A 26,092-nucleotide genomic window follows, 5' to 3' on the forward strand; every position below is an offset into this window, starting at 1 on the left:
AATTGTAGTAATTTCTACCATAATTATCAAATATATAATAAACATTTCCAATGAAAACTATACGTACAGTAGACAGGATACTGAAATATATCACGGACTGATACCATGTGACTTCATACCTAGTTAGACATTTTCATGATAAAAACAATCAAAATGATTGTCACGTTCTGACCTTAGTTCTTTTGTTATGTCTTTGTTTTAGTATGGTCAGGGCGTGAGTTGGGGTGGGTAGTCTATGTTCGTTTTTCTATGTTGCATTTCAGTGTTTGGCCTGGTGTGGTTCTCAATCAGAGGCAGGTGTCGTTCGTTGTCTCTGATTGAGAATCATACTTAGGTAGCCTGTTCCCACCTGTGTTTATGTGTTTGGCCTGGTGTGGTTCTCAATCAGAGGCAGGTGTCGTTCGTTGTCTCTGATTGAGAATCATACTTAGGTAGCCTGTTCCCACCTGTGTTTATGTGTTTGGCCTGGTGTGGTTCTCAATCAGAGGCAGGTGTCGTTCGTTGTCCCTGATTGAGAATCATTCTTAGGTAGCCTGTTCCCACCTGTGTTTATGTGTTTGGCCTGGTGTGGTTCTCAATCAGAGGCAGGTGTCGTTCGTTGTCTCTGATTGAGAATCATACTTAGGTAGCCTGTTCCCACCTGTGTTTATGTGTTTGGCCTGGTATGGTTCTCAATCAGAGGCAGGTGTCGTTCGTTGTCTCTGATTGAGAATCATACTTAGGTAGCCTGTTCCCACCTGTGTTTATGTGTTTGGCCTGGTGTGGTTCTCAATCAGAGGCAGGAGTCGTTCGTTGTCCCTGATTGAGAATCATTCTTAGGTAGCCTGTTCCCACCTGTGTTTATGTGTTTGGCCTGGTATGGTTCTCAATCAGAGGCAGGTGTCGTTCGTTGTCCCTGATTGAGAATCATTCTTAGGTAGCCTGTTCCCACCTGTGTTTATGTGTTTGGCCTGGTATGGTTCTCAATCAGAGGCAGGTGTCGTTCGTTGTCTCTGATTGAGAATCATACTTAGGTAGCCTGTTCCCACCTGTGTTTATGTGTTTGGCCTGGTGTGGTTCTCAATCAGAGGCAGGAGTCGTTCGTTGTCCCTGATTGAGAATCATTCTTAGGTAGCCTGTTCCCACCTGTGTTTCTGTGTTTGGCCTGGTATGGTTCTCAATCAGAGGCAGGAGTCGTTCGTTGTCTCTGATTGAGAATCATTCTTAGGTAGCCTGTTCCCACCTGTGTTTATGTGTTTGGCCTGGTATGGTTCTCAATCAGAGGCAGGAGTCGTTCGTTGTCCCTGATTGAGAATCATTCTTAGGTAGCCTGTTCCCACCTGTGTTTATGTGTTTGGCCTGGTATGGTTCTCAATCAGAGGCAGGAGTCGTTCGTTGTCTCTGATTGAGAATCATTCTTAGGTAGCCTTTTCCCACCTTTGTTTTGTGGGTGATTGTTTTCTGTTTAGTGTTTGTCACCGTACAGGACTGTTTCGTTTCGTTTCATTCTCTTTGTTATTTTTGTTTTAGTGTTCTGAGTTTAATAAATCTCACCATGAACACGTACCACGCTGCGCATTGGTTCTCCGATCCTTCATACTCCTCAGACGAGGACGTCAAACCTTACAGTGATTGATTTGCCAAAATCCCGGGTGGAGACAAAAATATATTGTTGTCCATTGTTATGGGTTCCTTATGTCCATAACTGGCCACAAAAAAACATGTTTGTTCTAAATGATAAACAATGGATAGATAGCTGTCCAATGGTATCTCTGTTAGTTGGTAGCTGTTCAATAGTATCTCTGTTAGTTGGTAGCTGTTCAATAGTATCTCTGTTAGTTGGTAGCTGTTCCATAGCATCTCTGTTAGTTGGTAGCTGTTCCATAGTATCTCTGTTAGTTGGTAGCTGTTCCATAGTATTTCTGTTAGTTGGTAGCTGTTCCATAGTATCTCGGTTAGTTGATAGCTGTTCAATAGTATCTCTGTTAGTTGGTAGCTGTTCAATGGTATCTCTGTTAGTTGGTAGCTGTTCAATAGTATCTCTGTTAGTTGATAGCTGTTCAATAGTATCTCTGTTAGTTGGTAGCTGTTCAATGGTATCTCTGTTAGTTGGTAGCTGTTCAATAGTATCTCTGTTAGTTGGTAGCTGTTCCATAGTATCTCTGTTAGTTGGTAGCTGTTCCATAGTATCTCTGTTAGTTGATAGCTGTTCAATAGTATCACTGGTAGCTGTTCAATAGTATCTTTGTTAGTTGTAGAGACCTACAGTAGCCATGGACATCTCCCCCTCATACTTTTTATAGCAGGAATTTTCTCAGGGGATTTATTTCCCTCTGTAAAGTATCTATGATTTTTTTCTCCTTTATTTTGTGAGCGACAGAGAAGCAGACCGAGCCAAAAAGCCATTTTACCTGCATTAATACACAATGAATTATTTATACAGCCCAATTATTTGGTATCATTTATGCAAAGAGTGTCACACCAGGCATACATAAAGCATTACGGATGTTTAACCCATAGAGGCTGGAGACTGGGAGAGAGACGGGAAGGTCACAGCTGACAGTCAAGATGCTTTTCCTTGTTTAGATGTCGTCAGAACAGAACCAAGCTGAGGAGCAGAGCCGTGTGTTGCCGTGTGTTACAGTGTGTGTTGATATCTGCATGGCAGCTGTTGGTATCCCATCTATACACACCGTTCTCATTAGTTCTGTCATTTTTCTCTATTGACTTATTACTAATGAGATATAGTAGAGAATTTCATGACAGTAGATAAAATACATTTTATATACGTTGGACAGGAATGCGACGTTCAAGAAAACAAACCAAAACTCTTACATACGGTACCTTATATATTTTAAATTAAACTGTATACAATTGGTTTATACAGTTCCACTCATATTGACATGATTTGTTCCATTCAGAACATCATAACAACACTGGGTTAGTGTCATAGTGTTGTATAGTGTGTTCTAGAGGGTTATAGAGGATTATAGAGGGTTAAAGTGGGTTATATTGGGTTAGAGTGGGTTAGAGTGGGTTAGAGTGGGTTAGAGTGAGTTATAGTGGGTTATAGAGGGTTATGTTGGGTTAGAGTGGGTTAAAGAGGGTTATAGTGGGTTATAGAGGCTTATAGTTGGTTATAGTGGGTTATATAGGGTTATAGAGGGTTATAGTGGGTTATAGAGGGTTATAGAGGATTATAGAAGGTTAAAGTGGGTTATAGAGTGTTGTATTGGGTTAGAGTGGGTTAGAGTTGTTTATAGAGGGTTATATTGGGTTAGAGTGGGTTAGAGTGGGTTAAAGAGGGTTATATTGGGTTATAGAGGGTTAGTGGGTTAGAGTGGGTTATAGTGGGTTATAGAGGGTTATAGAGGATTATAGTGGGTTAAAGTGGGTTATATTGGGTTATAGAGGGTTAGAGTGGGTTAGAGTGAGTTATAGTGGGTTATAGAGGGTTATGTTGGGTTAGAGTGGGTTGAAGAGGGTTATAGTGGGTTATAGAGGCTTATAGTTGGTTATAGTGGGTTATATAGGGTTATAGAGGGTTATAGTGGGTTATAGAGGGTTATAGAGGATTATAGAAGGTTAAAGTGGGTTATAGAGTGTTGTATTGGGTTAGAGTGGGTTAGAGTTGTTTATAGAGGGTTATATTGGGTTAGAGTGGGTTAAAGAGGGTTATAGTGGGTTATAGTGGGTTATAGAGGGTTATAGTTGGTTATAGTGGGTTATATATGGCTATAGAGGGTTATAGTGGGTTGTAGAGGGTTATAGAGGGTTATAGAGGGTTAGAGTGGGTTAGTGTGTTATAATGGATTATAGTGTGTTATAGTGTGGTGAGTGTGTTATAGTGGGTTAGAGTGGGATAGAGTGGGTTATAGTGTGGTGAGTGTGTTATAGTGTGTTCTAGAGGGTTATAGTGGGTTATAGAGGGTTATTGGGTTTTTAGTGGGTTAGAGTGTGTTATAATGGATTATAGTGGGTTATAGTGTGGTGAGTGTGTTATAGTGTTTTATAGTGTGTTCTAGAGGGTTATAGTGGGTTATTGGGGTTTTAGTGGGTTAGCGTGTGTTATAATGGATTATAGTGGGTTATAGTGTGTTATAGTGTGTTATAGAGTGGTGAGTGTGTTATGGTGTGTTACAGTGTGTTATGGTGGGTTATGGCGTGTTGTAAAGTGGTGAGTGTGTTCTAGTGGGTTATGGTGTGTTATAGTGTGGTGAGTGTGTTCTAGTGGGTTATGGTGTGTTCTAGTGTGTTCTAGTGTGGTGAGTGTGTTCTAGTGGGTTATGGTGTGTTATAGTGTGTTCTAGTGTGGTGAGTGGGTTATAGTGGGTTATGGTGTGTTATAGTGGGTTATGGTGTGTTATAGTGTGGTGAGTGTGTTATAGTGTGTAATGGTGTGTTATAGTGTGGTGAGTGTGTTCTAGTGGGTTATGGTGTGTTCTATTGTGTTCTAGTGTGTTATAGTGTGGTGAGTGTGTTCTAGTGGGTTATGGTGTGTTATAGTGTGGTGAGTGTGTTGTAGTGTGTTATAGTGTGTTATAGTGTGGTGAGTGTGTTTTAGTGGGTTATGGTGTGTTATAGTGTGGTGAGTGTCTTCTAGTGGGTTATGGTGTGTTCTAGTGTGGTGAGTGTGTTATAGTGGGTTATGGTGGGTTATAGTGTGTTATAGTGTGGTGAGTGTGTTCTAGTGGGTTATGGTGTGTTCTAGTGTGTTCTAGTGTGGTGAGTGTGTTCTAGTGGGTTATGGTGTGTTATAGTGTGTTATAGTGTGGTGAGTGTGTTATAGTGGATTATGGTGTGTTATAGTGTGTTCTAGTGTGGTGAGTGTGTTCTAGTGGGTTATGGTGTGTTCTAGTGTGTTATAGTGTGGTGAGTGTGTTCTAGTGGGTTATGGTGTGTTATAGTGTGTTATAGTGTGGTGAGTGTGTTCTAGTGTGTAATGGTGTGTTATAGTGTGGTGAGTGTGTTATAGTGTGTTCTAGTGTGATAGTGTGGTGAGTGTGTTCTAATGGGTTATGGTGTGTTCTAGTGTGTTATAGTGTGGTGAGTCTGTTCTAGTGGGTTATGGTGTGTTCTAGTGTGGTGAGTGTGTTCTAGTGGGTTATGGTGTGTTCCAGTGTGGTGAGTGTGTTATAGTGTGGTGAGTGTGTTCTAGTGGGTTATGGTGTGTTCTATTGTGTTCTAGTGTGTTATAGTGTGGTGAGTGTGTTCTAGTGTGTAATGGTGTGTTATAGTGTGGTGAGTGTGTTATAGTGTGTTCTAGTGTGATAGTGTGGTGAGTGTGTTCTAATGGGTTATGGTGTGTTCTAGTGTGTTATAGTGTGGTGAGTCTGTTCTAGTGTGTTATGGTGTGTTCTAGTGTGGTGAGTGTGTTCTAGTGGGTTATGGTGTGTTATAGTGTGATGAGTGACAACCCAGTCAGTCAGTCAGTCAGTCAGTCCCACCCATGGATAAAGCAGGATACCAGTCAGTCAGTCAGTCAGCCCTAACCATGGATAAAGCAGGATACCAGTCAGTCAGTCAGTCAGTCCTATCCATGGATAAAGCAGGATACCAGTCAGTCAGTCAGTCAGTCCCACCCATGGATAAAGCAGGATACCAGTCAGTCAGTCAGTCCCACCCATGGATAAAGCAGGATACCAGTCAGTCAGTCAGTCAGTCAGTCAGTCCCACCCATGGATAAAGCAGGATACCAGTCAGTTAGTCAGTCCCACCCATGGATAAAGCTGGATACCAGTCAGTCAGTCAGTCAGTCAGTCCCACCCATGGATAAAGCAGGATACCAGCCATTCAGTCGTGGTGAAGGTTACTGGTGGACTCATTCTCTTATTTGAAGTCTGTAATTAACATACCTCTACAAACAATGGAGCCTTTGTAGACTGTGTTGGTCTCTCACAGAGCTATGCATGTTATTACATGCTATGTGCTAAATGAACATTACACCACTTTGATGACATGAGTACACAACATTATGATCTGTCTAGATAAGTGTATATGTCAGCTGGAGACAGTATATGCACCCATTACATGGCCCCTGTGCTCAGAGACTCGTGACCTTCTTCATTTGAAGGTTAGTAAATAGCATTAAGAGGGGTAATGGATTTCCTATGCTGTGACTGTTGGGGTTCCAGTCATCTGCTGTCTCAATACCAGCTATATGCTACCCTGACGTCTCAGTACATGCTACATGCTACCCTGATGTCTCAATGCAAGCTACATTCTACCCTGATGTCTCAATGCAAGCTACATTCTACCCTGATATCTCAATACCAGCTATATGCTACCCTGATGTCTTAGTACATGCTACATGCTACCCTGAAGTCTCAATGCAAGCTACATTCTACCCTGATGTCTCAGTACATGCTACCCTGATGTCTCAGTACATTCTACATGCTACCCTGATGTCTCAATGCAAGCTGCATTCTACCCTGATGTCTCAGTACATGCTACATGCTACCCTGATGTCTCAATGCAAGCTACATTCTACCCTGATATCTCAATACCAGCTATATTCTACCCTGATATCTTAGTACATGCTACATTCTACCCTGATGTCTCAATGCAAGCTACATTCTAACCTGATGTCTCAGTACATGCTACCCTGATGTCTCAGTACATTCTACATGCTACCCTGATGTCTCAATGCAAGCTGCATTCTACCCTGGTGTCTCAGTACATGCTACATGCTACCCTGATGTCTCAATGCAAGCTACATTCTACCCTGATGTCTCAATGCAAGCTACATTCTACCCTGATATCTCAATACCAGCTATATCCTACCCTGATATCATAGTACATGCCACATGCTACCCTGATGTCTCAATGCAAGCTACATTCTACCCTGATGTCTCAGTACATGCTACCCTGATGTCTCAGTACATTCTACATGCTACCCTGATGTCTCAATGCAAGCTGCAATCTACCCTGATGTCTCAGTACATGCTACATGCTACCCTGATGTCTCAATGCAAGCTACATTCTACCCTGATATCTCAATACCAGCTATATGCTACCCTGATGTCTTAGTACATGCTACATGCTACCCTGATGTCTCAATGCAAGCTACATTCTACCCTGATGTCTCAGTACATGCTACCCTGATGTCTCAGTACATTCTACATGCTACCCTGATGTCTCAATGCAAGCTGCATTCTACCCTGATGTCTCAGTACATGCTACATGCTACCCTGATGTCTCAATGCAAGCTACATTCTACCCTGATATCTCAATACCAGCTATATTCTACCCTGATATCTTAGTACATGCTACATTCTACCCTGATGTCTCAATGCAAGCTACATTCTACCCTGATGTCTCAGTACATTCTACCCTGATGTCTCAGTACATGCTACATGCTACCCTGATGTCTCAGTACATTCTACCCTGATGTCTCTGTACATGCTACCCTGATGTCTCAATGCAAGCTACATTCTACCCTGATGTCCCAGTACATGTTACCCTGATGTCTCAGTACATTCTTCCCTGATGTCTCAGTACATGCTACCCTGATGTCTCAGTACATTCTACATGCTACCCTGATGTCTCAATGCAAGCTGCATTCTACCCTGATGTCTCAGTACATGCTACATGCTACCCTGATGTCTCAATGCAAGCTACATTCAACCCTGATGTCTCAGTACATGCTACATGCTACACTAATGTCTTAATACATGCTACATTCTACCTTGTTGTCTCAATACATTGTACATGCTATCCTGATGTCTCAATACATGCTACATGCTACATGCTACCCTGATGTCTCAATACATGCTACATGCTACCTTGTTGTCTCAATAGAGGCTACATGCTACCTTGTTGTCTCAATACATGCTACATGCTATCCTGATGTTTTACGGGGTCCTAACCAATTGTGCCATTGTGTGTGTTTTTTCTTGTTATTGGTAACTTATTTTGTACGTAAAGTTTCTGCCACCGTCTCATATGAATGAAAACAGCTTCTGGATATCAGGACAGGGACTACTCACCTCGTACTGGACAAAGAGCTTCTGGATATCAGGACAGGGACTACTCACCTCGTACTGGACAAAGAGCTTCTGGATATCAGGACAGGGACTACTCACCTCGTACTGGACAAAGAGCTTCTGGATATCAGGACAGGGACTACTCACCTCGTACTGGACAAAGAGCTTCTGGATATCAGGACAGGGACTACTCACCTCGTACTGGACAAAGAGCTTCTGGATATCAGGACAGGGACTACTCACCTCGTACTGGACAAAGAGCTTCTGGATATCAGGACAGGGACTACTCACCTCGTACTGGACAAAGAGCTTCTGGATATCAGGACAGGGACTACTCACCTCGTACTGGACAAAGAGCTTCTGGATATCAGGACAGGGACTACTCACCTCGTACTGGACAAAGAGCTTCTGGATATCAGGACAGGGACTACTCACCTCGCACTGGACAAAGAGCTTCTGGATATCAGGACAGGGACTACTCACCTCGTACTGGACAAAGAGCTTCTGGATATCAGGACAGGGACTACTCACCTCGTACTGGACAAAGAGCTTCTGGATATCAGGACAGGGACTACTCACCTCGTACTGGACAAAGAGCTTCTGGATATCAGGACAGGGACTACTCACCTCGTACTGGACAAAGAGCTTCTGGATATCAGGACAGGGACTACTCACCTCGTACTGGACAAAGAGCTTCTGGATATCAGGACAGGGACTACTCACCTCGCACTGGACAAAGATGTTTTCCTTTAACGAGTCGGACGTGAAGGATTTACTTCAGAAACCGGACAAGACCCAAATCCCCATCATTCAGATGACTGCATGGCCAAGCACAACTCCAACAGTGATAGATAAGCCTGATCACCGACAATGATGAGACAGCCTATAGGGAGGAGGTCAGAGACATGGCAGTGTGGTGCCAGGACAACAACCTCTCCCTCAACGATGAGACAGCCTATAGGGAGGAGGTCAGAGACCTGGCAGTGTGGTGCCAGGATAACAACCTCTCCCTCAACGATGAGACAGTCTATAGGGAGGAGGTCAGAGACATGGCAGTGTGGTGCCAGGACAACAACCTCTCCCTCAACGATGAGACAGTCTATAGGGAGGAGGTCAGAGACCTGGCAGTGTGGTGCCTGGATAACAACCTCTCCCTCAACGATGAGACAGCCTATAGGGAGGAGGTCAGAGACCTGGCAGTGTGGTCACAGGATAACAACCTCTCCCTCAACGATGAGACAGTCTATAGGGAGGAGGTCAGAGACCTGGCAGTGTGTAGCCAGGACAACAACCTCTCCCTCAACGATGAGACAGCCTATAGGGAGGAGGTCAGAGACCTGGCAGTGTGGTGCCAGGACAACAACCTCTCCCTCAACGATGAGACAGTCTATAGGGAGGAGGTCAGAGACCTGGCAGTGTGGTCACAGGATAACAACCTCTCCCTCAACGTGATCAAGACAAAAGAGAGGATCGTGGACTACAGGAAAAGGAAGGCTGAGTACGCACCCATTCTCATCGACGGAGTTGTAGTGGAGCAGATTGAGAGCTTCAAGTTCCTTGGTGTCCACATCACCAACAAACTAGAATGGTTCAAACACACCAAGACAGTTATGAAGAGGACACGACAATGCCTATTCCCCCTCACGAGACTGAAAAGATTTGACATGGGTCCCCAGATCCTCAAAGAGTTTGCACATTGTTACAAAAGGACTTGGTTGGGGGTTTGAATGAGACTCTGAAGATGAGTCTTCCAAGGCTATTTAGTCTGACTGTGAATGTCCTTTGGCTGTTCCAATAGAGTTGAAGAGAGAACTAGTTTGAGCTTATTGTCATGATGGTGGAGGTGAAAACAGTGGCCAGGCTAGATGCAGTAAGGCTCTGATGAAGCATTGTGGGGAAACAGCATTCCCTAATCCAAGTTAGTAGTTAAACGAGTATGACAAAGCTACAAATCATATTAAAATAGTATTTATTTGTCCAATGTCTCTTTTATAAATATACCAAAAAATACCAATTAATAGCCCAGGTGTTTGCTTAAATCACTGAATACAACAGGTACTTTTTAGGGACCGGCTTCTATTTGACCCAGGCATCTATTTCCTTAACGCACACAGCTTTTGCTAATTTGCATAGTTAATTGTTTAATTCCAGCATTCACTTCCAGGATTTTAATCAATTTCTTCATTTCCTGCACTAATGTATTATAATTTCCACACTGTGCCAGGTTTATTTTGTCTTAGTATGCCTCTAATAAAAAAATCAACCATCCTTGACAGAATAATTATTGTCCTCTTTGACTGGGAATTTTCGACAGTTCTTACTTTTGCCACTAGAGGGCGATCAGATGATTTCTGGGGGTCATTAGTCCTGAAGTTGTTGACTGTTTTTGTGCTTGCCAGTTTGCTAGCAGTTCTCAGCTGTTAGCAGCCAATGGCTAGCAATTCTCAGCTGTTAGCAGCCAATGGCTAGCAATTCTCAGCTGTTAGCAGCCAATGGTTTGCAGTTGTCAGCTGTTTGCAGCCAATGGCTAGCAGTTCTCAGCTGTTAGCCACCAATGGTTTGCAGTTGTCAGCTGTTTGCAGCCAATGGCTAGCAGTTCTCAGCTGATAGCAGCCAACGGCTAGCAGTTCTCAGCTGTTAGCAGCCAATGGCTAGCAATTCTCAGCTGTTAGCAGCCAATGGCTAGCAGTTCTCAGCTGTTAGCAGCCAATGGCTAGCAGTTCTCAGCTGTTAGCCGCCAATGGTTTGCAGTTGTCAGCTGTTTGCAGCCAATGGCTAGCAGTTCTCAGCTGATAGCAGCCAACGGCTAGCAGTTATCAGTTGTTAGCAGCCAACGGCTAGCAATTCTCAGCTGTTAGCAGCCAACGGCTAGCAGTTCTCAGCTGTTAGCCGCCAAAGGCATGGAGTTCTCAGCTGTCAGCAGCCAATGGCTAGCGGTTTCTTACTGGAGATAAAACGCATGATTGGTATATTTTTATTGTATTTAATATTTAAAAAAATCAAACATTATTTCTTCGTAAACAATTAATATAGAACCAGAACTGATTTGAAACAGGCATTTATTTGTTGAAAGGTGTGCTGTTGCCTGGCTGTGTTTAATTGAAGTTTGATGGTACTTGTCATCTCTGATCTGTCCCAACATACAGGAGAACCTCTGGCCAGTATGTTCCACGTTGTATTAGTCAGCAGGCTGGCAGCCATATTTCCAGCATTAGCACACAGTCGGATAGATCTACCTGTCATATGCTTGTGACATCAGCGTAACAAAAGCCTCTCTATCATTTATGAATAACAGTGCTCCTGTGGACCCTCAACAGACAGAGGATTGGGACCTGGTCCACAGTAAGATATGCAACTCACTGAGGGCGGAATCACTCCTACTGTCAGAGAGACATGTCAGGAAGATCTCTCTCTCTCTCTCTCTGCCAGGACAGACTTTGTCTCTCTCTATCTCTCTCTCTCTCTCTCTCTCTCTCTCTCTATCCATTCCTTTCTCCATCTCTCACAGTCCGCTCTCTCTCAGTGTGTTGTGGATGTGTGTTCCTCATCTCTCTAAGTTATTGTGTGTCTGTTAGTGGTTGGCTGTGTGTTCCTCATCTCTCTAAGTTATTGTGTCTGTTAGTGGTTGGCTGTGTGTTCCTCATCTCTCTAAATTATTGTGTGTCTGTTAGTGGTTGGCTGCATCTACTGTTTGTTCTACAAAAGACTGGAGATTTGCATGACAGTCATTTCAGCGCCTGCCAGAAATATTCCCCATTAGTTTCAGCTGGGCGTGTGAATTATTGTTCAAATTTATGAGCTTAGTAATGCAAATACAGGTGAAATCCCAGTTTCCAGATGTGCTCCTAAGGTTGAATAATAGCACATTCTGAAATGGAAATAAAATTCAAATGAAGCTCCGTTATACAACTTCAGTATTAAAAACACTTTAATCTGTCCAAACACCATTACAATAAGCAGAGTGGGAGGGACTGAACAGGGAAAACCCAATTCTCTCTATTCGCTGTCTTCACTAGAGAAAACTTCATTGATGTAAAAGAGCAAAACACTTGAACCTGCTCAGCTCTGCCTTTATCTCAGTGGAGCATTGCAGTAGTGCTGGAGGGGCTGCTGTAGCAAAGAGCCGAGAATCTGCATTCTGGAAGGAACAAGATGGACATAAAAGATTACCTAAATCACGGAGAGGAATGTTGTTGTGGAGGCTAATGGAAACGTTTCCCCACAACAGAGAGAGAGGACGGAGGATCCGCTATCACAGCTCAGCAGACGGACCTGGCAGCCATTCACCACTACGAGCCAGCCAGCCTCTCAGAGATGTTACCCTGGCCCCCCCGCTCCCCCTCACAGCCCCCAGTGAGCCCCCTAGTCCTCCACCTGAATAATCTGTGTCAACAGGTTCCAACACGCCCAGAAGAATCAAAAACAAAGAGAAAAACACTTACAAAGTAATTGTCTCCTAGAATTTAAATCCAAGCCCCAAATAATGTGCGCCAAGGCTGTCATCCATCCCTCCACCCATCCACCCATCCACCACACCTTCCCTCCATTCCTCCACCCATCCACCACACCTTCCCTCCATTCCTCCACCCATCCACCTCCCATCCCTCCACCCATCCCTCCATTGCGCCACCCATCCACCTCCCATCCATCCCTCCATTCCTCCACACATTCACCACACCTTCCCCCCATTCCTCCACCCATCCATCTCCCATCCCTCCATCCCTCTACCCATCCACCACACCTTCCCTCCACCCCTCCATTCCTCCATCCATCCACCACACCTTCCATCCATTCCTCCACCCATCATCTCCCATCCCTCCATTCCACCACACCTTCCCTCCATCCTGTCATCCCTCCATTCCTCCACCCATCCATCTCCCATCCCTCCATTCCTCCACCCATTCACCACACCTTCCCTCCCTCCTGTCATCCCTCCACCCCTCCATTCCTCCACCCCTCCACCCCTCCATTCTTCCAACCCTCCATTCCTCCACCCCTCCACCCCTCCATTCCTCCACCCCTCCATTCCTCCACCCCTACATTCCTCCACCCCTCCACACCTCCATTCCTCCGTTCCCCCACCCCTCCATTCCTCCATTCCTCCACCCCTCCGTTCCTCCGTTCCTCCACACCTCCATTCCTCTGTTCCTCCACCCCTCCATTCCTCCACCCCTCCGTTCCTCCACCCCTCCGTTCCTCCACCCCTCCGTTCCTCCACCCCTCCACCCCTCTGTCCCTCCGTCCCTCCGCTCCTCCATTCCTCCGTTCCTCCGTTCCTCCACCCCTCCACCCCTCCATTCCTCCACCCCTCCACCCCTCCGTTCCTCTATTCCTCCACCCCTCCACCCCACCATTCCCCCACCCCTCCACTCCTCCACCCCTCCATTCCTCCACCCCTCCACCCCTCCATTCCTCCACCCCTCCATTCCTCCGTTGCTCCACCCAACACAATATGTAGAAAATCTGTCCATTTCCATTCCTCCGTTCCTCCACCCCTCCGTTCCTCCACCCCTCCATTTCTCCTCCCCTCCATTTCTCCTCCCCTCCATTTCTCCTCCCCTCCGTTCCTCCACCCCTCCATTCCTCCACCCCTCCATTCCTCCACCCATACATTCCTCCATCCCCCCACCCCTCCATTCCTCCATTCCTCCGTTCCTCCACCCCTTCGTTCCTCCATTCCTCCATTCCTCCACCCCTCCATTCCTCCACTCCTCCATTCCTCCACCCCTCCACATATGTCCTTCTAGAGCTGGATGACCAGTATGCCAGGAGGAGATAGGAAAGCAGTTACTGGAAAACACTTGGAGAACGCAACTACAGCATGATGACAGCAGTCACAATAGGCCTGTTTGTTTCACAGCCAAAATAGATTCCACGGATCTCTCCACATGTTATTGTTGTGACCGTTTTCAAGTAGAACACAAAGATGAAGGAAATGCTTGCCGGACACCAAAGGCTGTCCAAGTACCTTATATTCTTCAGTAGTAGATGTGTGTATTTGTTGTGTTGGTTTATGGTCCCAGTCAGCCCATAGAGGTGCATGGTGAATTGATTAGATGGTGGCTGTTTCCCTGGCTCCTGCTGCAGGTAGGGGGTATTTAGACAGCTGTATGGTTTACTGGCTCCCTACATACCCCCAGGATGACAACACACCCTGACTGGCTGGCTGATTGGCTGACTGACTGACTGACTGACTGACTGGCTGGCTGACTGACTGGCTGACTGGCTGGCTGACTGACTGGCTGACTGACTGGCTGGCTGGCTGACTGACTGGCTGACTGGCTGACTGACTGGCTGGCTGGCTGACTGGCTGACTGACTGGCTCCCTACATACCCCCAGGATGACAAAACACCCTGACTGGCTGACTGACTGGCTGACTGGCTCCCTACATACCCCCAGGATGACAAAACACCCTGACTGGCTGACTGACTGACTGACTGACTGGCTCCCTACATACCCCCAGGATGACAAAACACCCTGACTGGCTGACTGACTGACTGACTGACTGACTGGCTCCCTACATACCCCCAGGATGACAAAACACCCTGACTGGCTGACTGACTGGCTGACTGACTGGCTCCCTACATACCCCCAGGATGACAAAACACCCTGACTGACTGACTGACTGACTGACTGGCTGACTGACTGACTAACTGACTGGCTGACTGGCTCCCTACATACCCCCAGGGTGACAACACACCCTGACTGGCTGGCTGACTGGCTGACTGACTGACTGGCTGACTGGCTCCCTACATACCCCCAGGATGACAACACACCCTGACTGGCTGGCTGATTGGCTGACTGACTGACTGACTGACTGACTGGCTGACTGGCTGACTGGCTGACTGGCTGGCTGACTGGCTACTACATACCCCCAGGATGACAACACACCCTGACTGGCTGGCTGACTGACTGACTGGCTGACTGACTGGCTGACTGACTAGATGACTAGATGACTGTTTGCTGACTAGATGATTGGCTGACTGGATGAATGGCTGACTGACTGACTGGCTGACTGACTCTGACTGGCTGACTGCCAGTCTGACTAGATGACTGGCTGACTGTCTGACTAGCTGACTGGCTGACTAGCTGACTGATTGACTGTCTGACTAGATGACTGACTGGATGAGTGGCTGACTGACTGGATGAGTGGCTGACTGGATGACTGACTGATTGACTGACTGGTTGACTGGATGAGTGTCTGACTGTCTGACTGACTAGATGATTGGCTGACTGATTGACTGACTGGCTGACTGGATGACTGACTGACTGGATGAGTGGCTGACTGGATGACTGGCTGACTGACTGATTGACTGACTGACTGGCTGACTGACTGATTGTCTGACTGCCTGATTGACTGATTGACTGTCTGACTGACTGGCTTACTGACTGACTGGCTTACTGACTGACTGGCCTACTGACTGGCTGACTGACTGACTGACTGGCTGACTGGTTGACAGACTGACTGGATGACTGGGTGACTGGATGACTGATTAGCTGGAAACAAAACTGGATTTGTGGCTCACAGAGAAGTCAAGAAACACCTCCTCTATGTCAGGACTGATCCTATAACTAGCTCTACACTGTACAGCTATAGACCACCTCCTCTATGTCAGGACTGATCCTATAACCAGCTCTACAGCTATAGACCACCTCCTCTATGTCAGGACTGATCCTATAACCAGCTCTACACTGTACAGCTATAGACCACCTCCTCTCTGTCAGGACTGATCCTATAACCAGCTCTACAGCTATAGACCACCTCCTCTATGTCAGGACTGATCCTATAACCAGCTCTACAGCTATAGACCACCTCCTCTATGTCAGGACTGATCCTATAACCAGCTCTACACTCTACAGCTATAGACCACCTAATCTGTGTCAGGACTGATCCTATAACCAGCTGTACAGCTATAGACCACCTCCTCTCTGTCAGGACTGATCCTACAACCAGCTGTACAGCTATAGACCACCCCCTCTCTGTCAGGACTGATCCTACAACCAGCTGTACAGCTAACAAAGTGAATTGAGCTCGTTCCAACTGAGCTAGCCAAGCAATTCAAGCTGGTTACATTAGTTGGATGAGCTGACAGTGTAGTTCCTTGTCCATGTACACCAGTGGTTTGTTTTGCATCAAAAGAAAGATGAATAAACAGGAAAGATCCCCAAACCCACTGTCAAATGTGGTGCTGGTGGATATTTGATGTTATGGGGCTATTGTGCTTCCACTGGTCCTGGGGCCCTTGTTAAGGTCAATGTTATCATGAACTTTACCCAGTACCAGGACATTTTAGCTAAAAACCTGGTCGCCTCTGCCAGGAATCTTAAACTTGGATGCAAGACAATAGCCCCAAGCACAAATCAAAATCCACAAACATTTGATAAATTCACTTAAAAATCTACATTTTGTAATGGCCATCTCAGTCCCCCGGATATTGAAAACCTGTGGTTTGAATTGAAGATGGTAGATGAATGCTATCAAGTATCTGGAAAGTTAATTTTGGACCTGACTGTATATGCTTTGCTGATATTTTTTAAGGGTGTCAATAATTTTGGACCTGACTGTATATGCTTTGCTGATATTTATTAAGGGTGTCAATAATTTTGGACCTGACTGTATATGATTAATTCTAGTCACATCGGAACACAAAGGCCAGTCAGCGGTATGAATACTTGGTAGATCTGTGGACACATAGAACTGTGTTGGTGTGTATTCTCATAAATTATTTCATTCTACTGAACATTTTATTCATACCAGAATTCCTATAACATCCTCCAATATTCTTTATGTGCAATTTATGATATGGTGCTGTACATTTGGTATAATGGAATTTAAAGAATGTGGGCTTTTTGAGGCATGTTACCATAGCTCCTACCACTCCTATTGTTTCACTAACTGCTATTCATGTGTAGTTACATGATTCTCACATGCTAAAACTTGGAAAGAAGACATCTGGGATCTTATGAGGAGATTAGACAGATAGGAGTGACATAGTTCAGAATAGATCTGGGATATTATGAGGAGATTAGACAGATAGGAGTGACATAGTTCAGAATACATCTGGGATATTATGAGGAGATTAGACAGATAGGAGTGACATAGTTCAGAATACATCTGGGATATTATGAGGAGATTAGACAAATAGGAGTTATATAGTTCAGAATACATCTGGGAGATTATGAGGAGATTAGACAGATAGGAGTGACATAGTTCAGAATACATCTGGTAGACTATGAGGAGATTAGACAGATAGGAGTGACATAGTTCAGAATACATCTGGGAGATTATGAGGAGATTATCAGTAGACATGAAAGTCGTCTTCCATTGACAAGCTATAAGTGAAGTATTGATCGCCAGAGCTGGAAACACATCAGATGGCTTCCACAACATGTGAACAATGTCAGAAAAAAAGGGATTGATAGACCTAACAACTAGAAATGGACAGATTTTTTACTAAATAATGTCAGGTGTGGTCACGGGACATGTCCCTAAACCTCTCCTAAGTGGCATACAGTGGGGCAAAAAAGTATTTAGTCAGCCACCAATTGTGTAAGTTCTCCCACTTAAAAAGATGAGAGAGGCCTGTATTTTCATCAAAGGTACACTTCAACTATGACAGACAAAATGAGAAAAAAAAATAAAGAAAATCACATTGTAGGATTTTTAATGAATTTATTTGCTAATTATGGTGGAAAATAAGTATTTTAAGTAAGTGAGTAAAACATTTAAACATTTTAACCCTCGCAAGGCTGCAGGCCCAGACAGCATCCCCAGCCGCGTCCCAAGAGCATGCGCAGACCAGCTGGCTGGTGTGTTCACGGACATATTCAATCAATCCTTATCCCAGTCTGCTGTTTCCACATGCTTCAAGAGGGCCACCATTGTTCCTGTTCCCAAGAAAGCTAAGGTAACTGAGCTAAACGACTGCCGCCCCGTAGCACTCACTCCCGTCATCATGTACCGCCCCAATAGGTCCACAGACGACGCAATCGCAACCACACTGCACACTGCCCTAACCCATCTGGACAACGGGAATACCTATGTGAGAATGCTGCTAGGTAACAACACATCTGCCACACTGATCCTCAACACAGGGGCCCTCAGGGGTGTGTGCTCAGTCCCCTCCTGTACTCTCTGTTCACCCATGACTGCATGGCCAAGCAAGACTCCAACACCATCATTAAGTTTGCTGGTGTCATAACAGTGGTAGGCCTGATCACTGACAACAATGAGACAGCGTTTGGTGAGGAGGTCAGAGACCTGGCGTTGTGGTGCCAGGATAACTGATAACAACCTCTCACTCAACATGATCAAGACAAAGGAAATAATTGTGGACTACAGGAAAAGGAGGACCGAGCACGCCCCCAATCTCATTGACGGGGCTGTAGTGGAGCAGGTTGAGAGCTTCAAGTTCCTTGGTGTCCACATCAACAGCAAACTATCATGTTCCAAACACACCAAGACAGTCATGAAGAGGGCAAGACAATGCCTATTTCTCCTCAGGAGACTAAAAAATGTTGGCATGGGTCCTGAGATCCTCAAAAAGTTGCATCACCACCTGGTTGCATCACCACCTGGTATGGCAACTGTTTGGCCTCCGACTGCAAGGCACTACAGAGGGTAGTGTGTATGGCCCAGTACATCACTGGGGCCAAGCTTCTTGCCGTCCAGGACATCTATACCAGGCAGTGTCACTCTTTTTCTGACACCGCCTGGTAAAGAGGTTCTGGACGGCAAGAAGCTTGGCCTCAGTGATGTACTGGGCCATACACACTACCCTCTGTAGTGCCTTGCAGTCGGAGGCCAAGCAGTTGCCATATTGATCTGGAGCTGACCAGACTCTTCAACAGATCAGTGATCTAGAGCTGACCAGACTCTTCAACAGATGAGTGATTTGGAAATGACCAGACTCTTCAACAGATCAGTGATCTAGAGCTGACCAGACTCTTCAACAGATCAGTGATCTAAAGCTGACCAGACTCTTCAACAGATCAGTGATCTAGAAATGACCAGACTCTTCAACAGATCAGTGATCTAGAGCTGACCAGACTCTTCAACAGATCAGTGATCTAGAAATGACCAGACTCTTCAACAGATCAGTGATCTAGAAATGACCAGACTCTTCAACAGATCAGTGATCTAGAAATGACCAGACTCTTCAACAGATCAGTCGTCTGGAGCTGAACAGACTCTTCAACAAATCAGTGATCTAGAGCTGACCAGACTCTTCAACAGCATTACCATGGCCCTAATCCCTAATTTTGTGTTCGCTGATTAGCTGTTCGGTTTGATTTAACGGCTGTGGACCAGATCATCTGACACTATTACTATAGACCCTCCTACATCCCCTGACCCCTGACCCCAGACCCTTCTACATCCCCTGACCCCAGACCCTCCGCTGATCCCAGACCCTCCTCCATCCCCTGACCCCTGACCCCAGACCCTTCTACATCCCCTGATCCCTGACCCCAGACCCTTCTACATCCCCTGACCCCTGACCCCAGACCCTTCTACATCCCCTGACCCCAGACCCTCCGCTGATCCCAGACCCTCCTCCATCCCCTGACCCCTGACCCCAGACCCTTCTACATCCCCTGACCCCTGACCCCAGACCCTTCTACATCCCCTGACCCCTGACCCCAGACCCTCCTACATCCCCTGACCCCTGACCCCAGACCCTTCTACATCCCCTGACCCCAGACCCTCCCCTGACTCCAGACCGTCCTACATTCCCTGACCCCAGACCCTCCTACATACCCTGACCCCAGACCATCCTACATCCCCAGACCCTCCTACAACCCCTGACCCCAGACCCTCCTACATCCCCTAACCCCAGACCCTCCTACATCCCCTGACCCCAGACCCTCCTACATCCCCTGACCGCAGACCCTCCTACATCCCCTGACCACAGACCCTCCTCCATCTCCTGACCCCAGACCCTCCTACATCCCCTGACCCCAGACCCTCCTACATCCCCTGACCGCAGACCCTCCTACATCCCCTGACCCCAGACCCTCCTACATCCCTAGACCCTCCTACATCGCCTGACCCCAGACCCTCCTACATCCCTGACCCTCCTCCATTCCCTGACCCCAGACCATCCTCAGTCCCCTGACGCCAGACCCTCCTACATCCCCAGACCACAGACCCTCCTACATCCCCAGACCCTCCTACATCCCCTGACCCCAGACCCTCCTACATCCCCTGACCCCAGACCCTCCTACATTCCCTGACCCTCCTACCTCCTATGTCACCAGACTTTAGTATTGTGACCCCAGGCTGACCTTTTAGAGCTGAAGGCCACTGCCTTGTGTCCCCAGTCCTGCCCCCCCCCCCCCATCTGAACCCTCCTACAGGGTGTCAGAGAGTTGCCCTGGTCCAATGGATGAGCTGTAACACTAGAGGGACTGGGGCTACAGATAAATTAGATGACAGCAGGAAATGCAGAACTGTTTTCATTGTTCCCCTCTCATTTCCCATTCAGTTTTCTCTTGCAGCATACATCTTTCTGTTGTGCAATTTGCACATGCAAGCATCTTTGAGTTCACCACTGTTGAGAGCCGTTATAACCTCTTTTCAAGGACAGAAAGACAGCATTTAAGCAAAGATTATCAACATTTGGTCTGTGACCAATTTTTGTCAGAGACAGTTTTTTTTGTCAGTACCGAGCGTTGCTTAGTGAATATATTTATCTGCAATGAGGAGCAGAAATCATTCCGTTTGATTAGAGGAAGAGCTTGGCCTTGCTGTTTGTCTGCCTCCTTTTCTAGTAAAGGGTGTTCTACTACAATACAACACTCTGGGTTTGATGGATCAGGTAACTAACTCACTGAGTCATAATAAAATCATCCACATTCAATTAACAGGCTCCTATAACAGACTCCAGGCCTCATCTTGCTTCATTCTCATGGACAGTGATGGTGCAGTGATAGCAATAGTGATGACAGGCCTCTCCATTGAGTCTGAAGTTGATTTCTCTACCTCCCAGTTCTTCCATTAATCAGCATGGCGATGTGAGGGCGCTGCAGGTTTGGTCAGCCGCACTGAAGTAAGTAATTAACTTGCATTAACTCATTAAACTGTTTCAGATGTGGCCATGAATTCCTAAGCACTGAGCCGAGGGAGAGAGAGAGAGAGAGAGAGAGAGAGAGAGAGAGTCGTCCAGCCACGCAGCCATTCCCTTACAGCTGACAGGGGAGACAGGGGGTGCTGATGTGGTAGTGGGAGGGTTGATACGTAGGGAGTGGTGATTTGGGGAAGATTAGGGTGAGTGAGGAGGGTGACTACATGGGGATCCCAGACATCACAGGAGGAAGGCATCATCCTCCTAACTGGGTTCCAGTGCATTGGGATTCTTCATGTCTTCCTGTTGAGGTCAACATGTCATTATTTCATAAATAAGTGATATTCTGGCCTTTCTATTTCAAACAGGTGACGCTTTCAAATGTATCTGGAAATAATTATATTAATCAAAGATCTTTAGAAATATCTAAAAGAGAAGGTATACAGAAATAACAGCTTCCCTTTCCTTCTCCCTCTGACTATAGAAACCTAGCTAGCAGTTAGCTTCCCTTCTCCCTCTGGCTATAGAAACCTAGCTAGCAGTTAGCTTCCCTTCTCCCTCTGGCTATAGAAACCTAGCTAGCAGTTAGCTTCCCTTTCCTACTCCCTCTGGCTATAGAAACCTACCTTTGCTTCCCTTTCCTTCACCCTCTGACTATAGAAACCTAGCTAGCAGTTAGCTTTCCTTCTCCCTCTGGCTATAGAAACCTAGCTAGCAGTTAGGTTCCCTTTCCTTCTCCCTCTGGCTATAGAAACCTAGCTAGCAGTTAGCTTCCCTTTCCTTCTCCCTCTGGCTATAGAAACCTAGCTAGCAGTTTGCTTCCCTTTCCTTCTCCCTCTGACTATAGAAACCTAGCTAGCAGTTAGCTTCCCTTCTCCCTCTGGCTATAGAAACCTAGCTAGCAGTTAGCTTCCCTTCTCCCTCTGGCTATAGAAACCTAGCTAGCAGTTAGCTTCCCTTCTCCCTCTGGCTATAGAAACCTAGCTAGCAGTTAGCTTCCCTTCTCCCTCTGGCTATAGAAACCTAGCTAGCAGTTAGCTTTCCTTCTCCCTCTGACTATAGAAACCTAGCTAGCAGTTAGCTTTCCTTCTCCCTCTGACTATAGAAACCTAGCTAGCAGTTAGCTTCCCTTTCCTTCTCCCTCTGGCTATAGATACCTAGCTAGCAGTTAGCTTCCCTTTCCTTCTCCCTCTGACTATAGAAACCTAGCTAGCAGTTCACTTTTCAAAATTCTGATAACATGTCCTTTGTTTTGAAAATATGATTTAGTAAATCCATTGTTTTAGGCTGTTTGAATAAAAATAATATATAACACCATTTCTTAACGTTTATGTGAATCATTTAACTATTGTAGCTACCTAAAGAATAGTTATTTTCTGTTCACCAGATGATTCACCAAGCTGGAGAACGCCCATATTGAAGATGATTCACCAAGCTGGAGAACGCCCATATTGAAGATGATTCACCAAGCTGGAGAACGCCCATATTGAAGATGATTCACCAAGCTGGAGAACGCCCATATTGAAGATGATTCACCAAGCTGGAGAACGCCCATATTGAAGATGATTCACCAAGCTGGAGAACGCCCATATTGAATACATGTATGAATCGGCAGCAGAGATGACTGAACATGTAACAGTTAAATGACTGATATTAACGTTACAAAACAAACAACCGGTTGTTGAGGACGTCAGATACGTCAAACGTGGCAGCATGGGTGCACCTTTGAACTATGAGACCTGCGCTGATAAATGATTGGTTGACATTGCTGAGCTCCTCTGAAAACAGCTTGCCTCTCTGAGCTCCTGGCTCGTCTCACCACACAGGAATGTTGGGACTCTTCAGGCTCTCAGAGCCTCTAACCCAGTAATCTATTCCAAGGAGAACACGACTAATAGCTAATAATACCTAGGATTGTCACGGACACTTCTTAGTGTCCGTCTTAGTCTGGGACATATCTGATTTCTATGTATCCTGTTGGTTGTAATTACAGGCAGAGAGGCGTTAGAGGAGGGACTCAGTGACACGTATCGTGTGTCATCATTAGAGGAGGGATCTAAGTGATCCAGTGTCAGTATTAGAGGAGTGATCTAAGTTATTCAGTGTCATCATTAGAGGAGTGATCTAAATGATCCAGTGTCATCATTAGAGGAGTGATCTAAGTGATCCAGTGTCATCATTAGAGGAGTGATCTAAATGATCCAGTGCCAGTATTAGAGGAGTGATCCAGTGTCATCATTAGAGGAGTGATCTAAATGATCCAGTGCCATCATTAGAGGAGTGATCTAAATGATCCAGTGTCATCAGTAGAGGAGTGATCTAAGTGATCCAGTGCCATCATTAGAGGAGTGATCTAAATGATCCAGTGTCATCAGTAGAGGAGTGATCTAAGTGATCCTGTGTCATCATTAGAGGTGTGATCTAAGTGATCCAGTGTCATCATTAGAGGAGTGATCTAAATGATCCAGTGTCATCATTAGAGGAGTGATCTAAGTGATCCAGTGTCATCATTAGAGGAGTGATCTAAATGACCCAGTGTCATCAGTAGAGGAGTGATCTAAATGATCCAGTGTCATCATTAGAGGAGTGATCTAAGTGATCCAGTGCCATCAGTAGAGGAGTGATCTAAATGATCCAGTGTCATCATTAGAGGAGTGATCTAAGTGATCCAGTGCCATCAGTAGAGGAGTGATCTAAATGATCCAGTGCCAGTATTAGAGGAGTGATCCAGTGTCATCATTAGAGGAGTGATCTAAATGATCCAGTGCCAGTATTAGAGGAGTGATCCAGTGTCATCATTAGAGGAGTGATCTAAATGATCCAGTGCCAGTATTAGAGGAGTGATCCAGTGTCATCATTAGAGGTGTGATCTAAGTGATCCAGTGTCATCATTAGAGGAGTGATCTAAATGATCCAGTGTCATCATTAGAGGAGTGATCTAAGTGATCCAGTGTCATCATTAGAGGAGTGATCTAAGTGATCCAGTGTCATCATTAGAGGTGTGATCTAAGTGATCCAGTGTCATCATTAGAGGTGTGATCTAAATGATCCAGTGTCATCATTAGAGGAGTGATCTAAGTGATCTTGTGTCATCATTAGAGGTGTGATCTAAGTGATCCAGTGTCATCGTTAGAGGAGTGATCTAAGTGATTCAGTGTCATCATTAGAGGAGTGATCTAAGTGATCCTGTGTCATCATTAGAGGAGTGATCTAAGTGATCCTGTGTCATCATTAGAGGAGTGATCTAAGTGATCCAGTGTCATCATTAGAGGTGTGATCTAAGTGATCCAGTGTCATCATTAGAGGTGTGATCTAAATGATCCAGTGTCATCATTAGAGGAGTGATCTAAGTGATCCAGTGTCAGTATAAAGAGGAGTGATCTAAGTGATCCAGTGTCATCATTAGAGGAGTGATCTAAGTGATCCAGTGTCATCGTTAGAGGAGTGATCTAAATGATCCAGTGTCTGCTTTGATTACAACAACAGATTTTTACCTTGTAAACTTGGGGATTCGATCCAGCAACATTTTGGATACTTGCCCAACACTCGTACCCACCAGGCTACCTGCCGCCCATCTCTCTCTATGGTGACACACTGAGTGCTACAACTACTCTGTGAGGATGGCAGCTATAGAGTTATATCCTGAACAGCATTGGGCTGGGAGTTTGTAAACTGGTCTTATTAAAGATCTCTGAGCAGCATGGTGCTGGGAGGCTGTAAACTGGTCTTATTAAATATCATGAGCGGTGTGGTGCTGGGAGGCTGTAAACTGTTCTTATTAAAGATCAGCATGGTGCTGGGAGGCTGTAAACTGGTCTTATTAAATATCCTGAGCGGTGTGGTGCTGAGAGGCTGTAAACTGGTCTTATTAAATATCAGCATGGTGCTGGGAGGCTGTAAACTGGTCTTATTGAAGATCCTGCGCAGTGTGGTGCTGGGAGGCTGTAAACTAGTCTTATTAAAGATCCTGAGCAGTGTGGTGCTGGGAGGCTGTAAACTAGTCTTATTAAAGATCCTGAGCAGTGTGGTGCTGGGAGGCTGTAAACTGGTCTTATTAAAGATCCTGAGCAGTGTGGTGCTGGGAGGCAGTAAACTGGTCTTATTAAAGATCCTGAGCGGTGTGGTGCTGGGAGGCTGTAAACTGGTCTTATTAAAGATCCTGAGCGGTGTGGTGCTGGGAGGCAGTAAACTGGTCTTATTAAATATCCTGAGCGGTGTGGTGCTGAGAGGCTGTAAACTGGTCTTATTAAAGATCCTGAGCAGTGTGGTGCTGGGAGGCTGTAAACTGGTCTTATTAAAGATCAGCATGGTGCTGGGAGGCTGTAAACTGGTCTTTATATAAGATTACATTTTGACAGTACCCTCCCAGACACACCTCTGGCTCATAATAGATTACCTCTCTCTCTCTCTCTCTGTCTGTCTGTCTGTCTGTCTGTCTGTCTGTCTGTCTGTCTGTCTGTCTGTCTGTCTGTCTGTCTGTCTGTCTGTCTCACCACTCTAATCATCAGGTATCATGGAACAGACCCATGCATTGTTTAACATGTCTGTCTGTCTGTCTGTCTGTCTGTCTGTCTGTCTGTCTGTCTGTCTGTCTGTCTGTCTGTCTGTCTGTCTCACCACTCTAATCATCAGGTATCATGAAACAGACCCATGCATTGTTTAACATGTCTGTCTGCTCAGTTCTATACCAACTGATTCATTGAGATGTCGTTTTCTTCCAAATGTGTTAAACAGGTGTGAACTTCAGTGACGGTGCCCATCTCTCTCTAAAGGATGTTAGTAGTTGATGGACAGTCAATTTACTATGAGGATAATGTCTTTATCAACTTCTGTGTAAAGATGGTATTTGTATTCTATTTTCTGTTCCTTCAAAATCAATGGAATTCACATTAATTTACTTTGTTTTTACCAGGTACACAAACCTGAGATACTGCACTAACTGTCATTCATGTAAAGAACACTGCGTCTGAGATTGTTCATCTAATCAGAGATTCATAGAACATAATGATGACGTCAGTAGTTTAGCCGGTCCTGACTTTGATGCTGATAGTGCTGACTGGGTG

Source organism: Oncorhynchus mykiss, chromosome 3, assembly GCF_013265735.2.
Source record: "Oncorhynchus mykiss isolate Arlee chromosome 3, USDA_OmykA_1.1, whole genome shotgun sequence".
Classification (NCBI taxonomy): domain Eukaryota; kingdom Metazoa; phylum Chordata; class Actinopteri; order Salmoniformes; family Salmonidae; genus Oncorhynchus; species Oncorhynchus mykiss.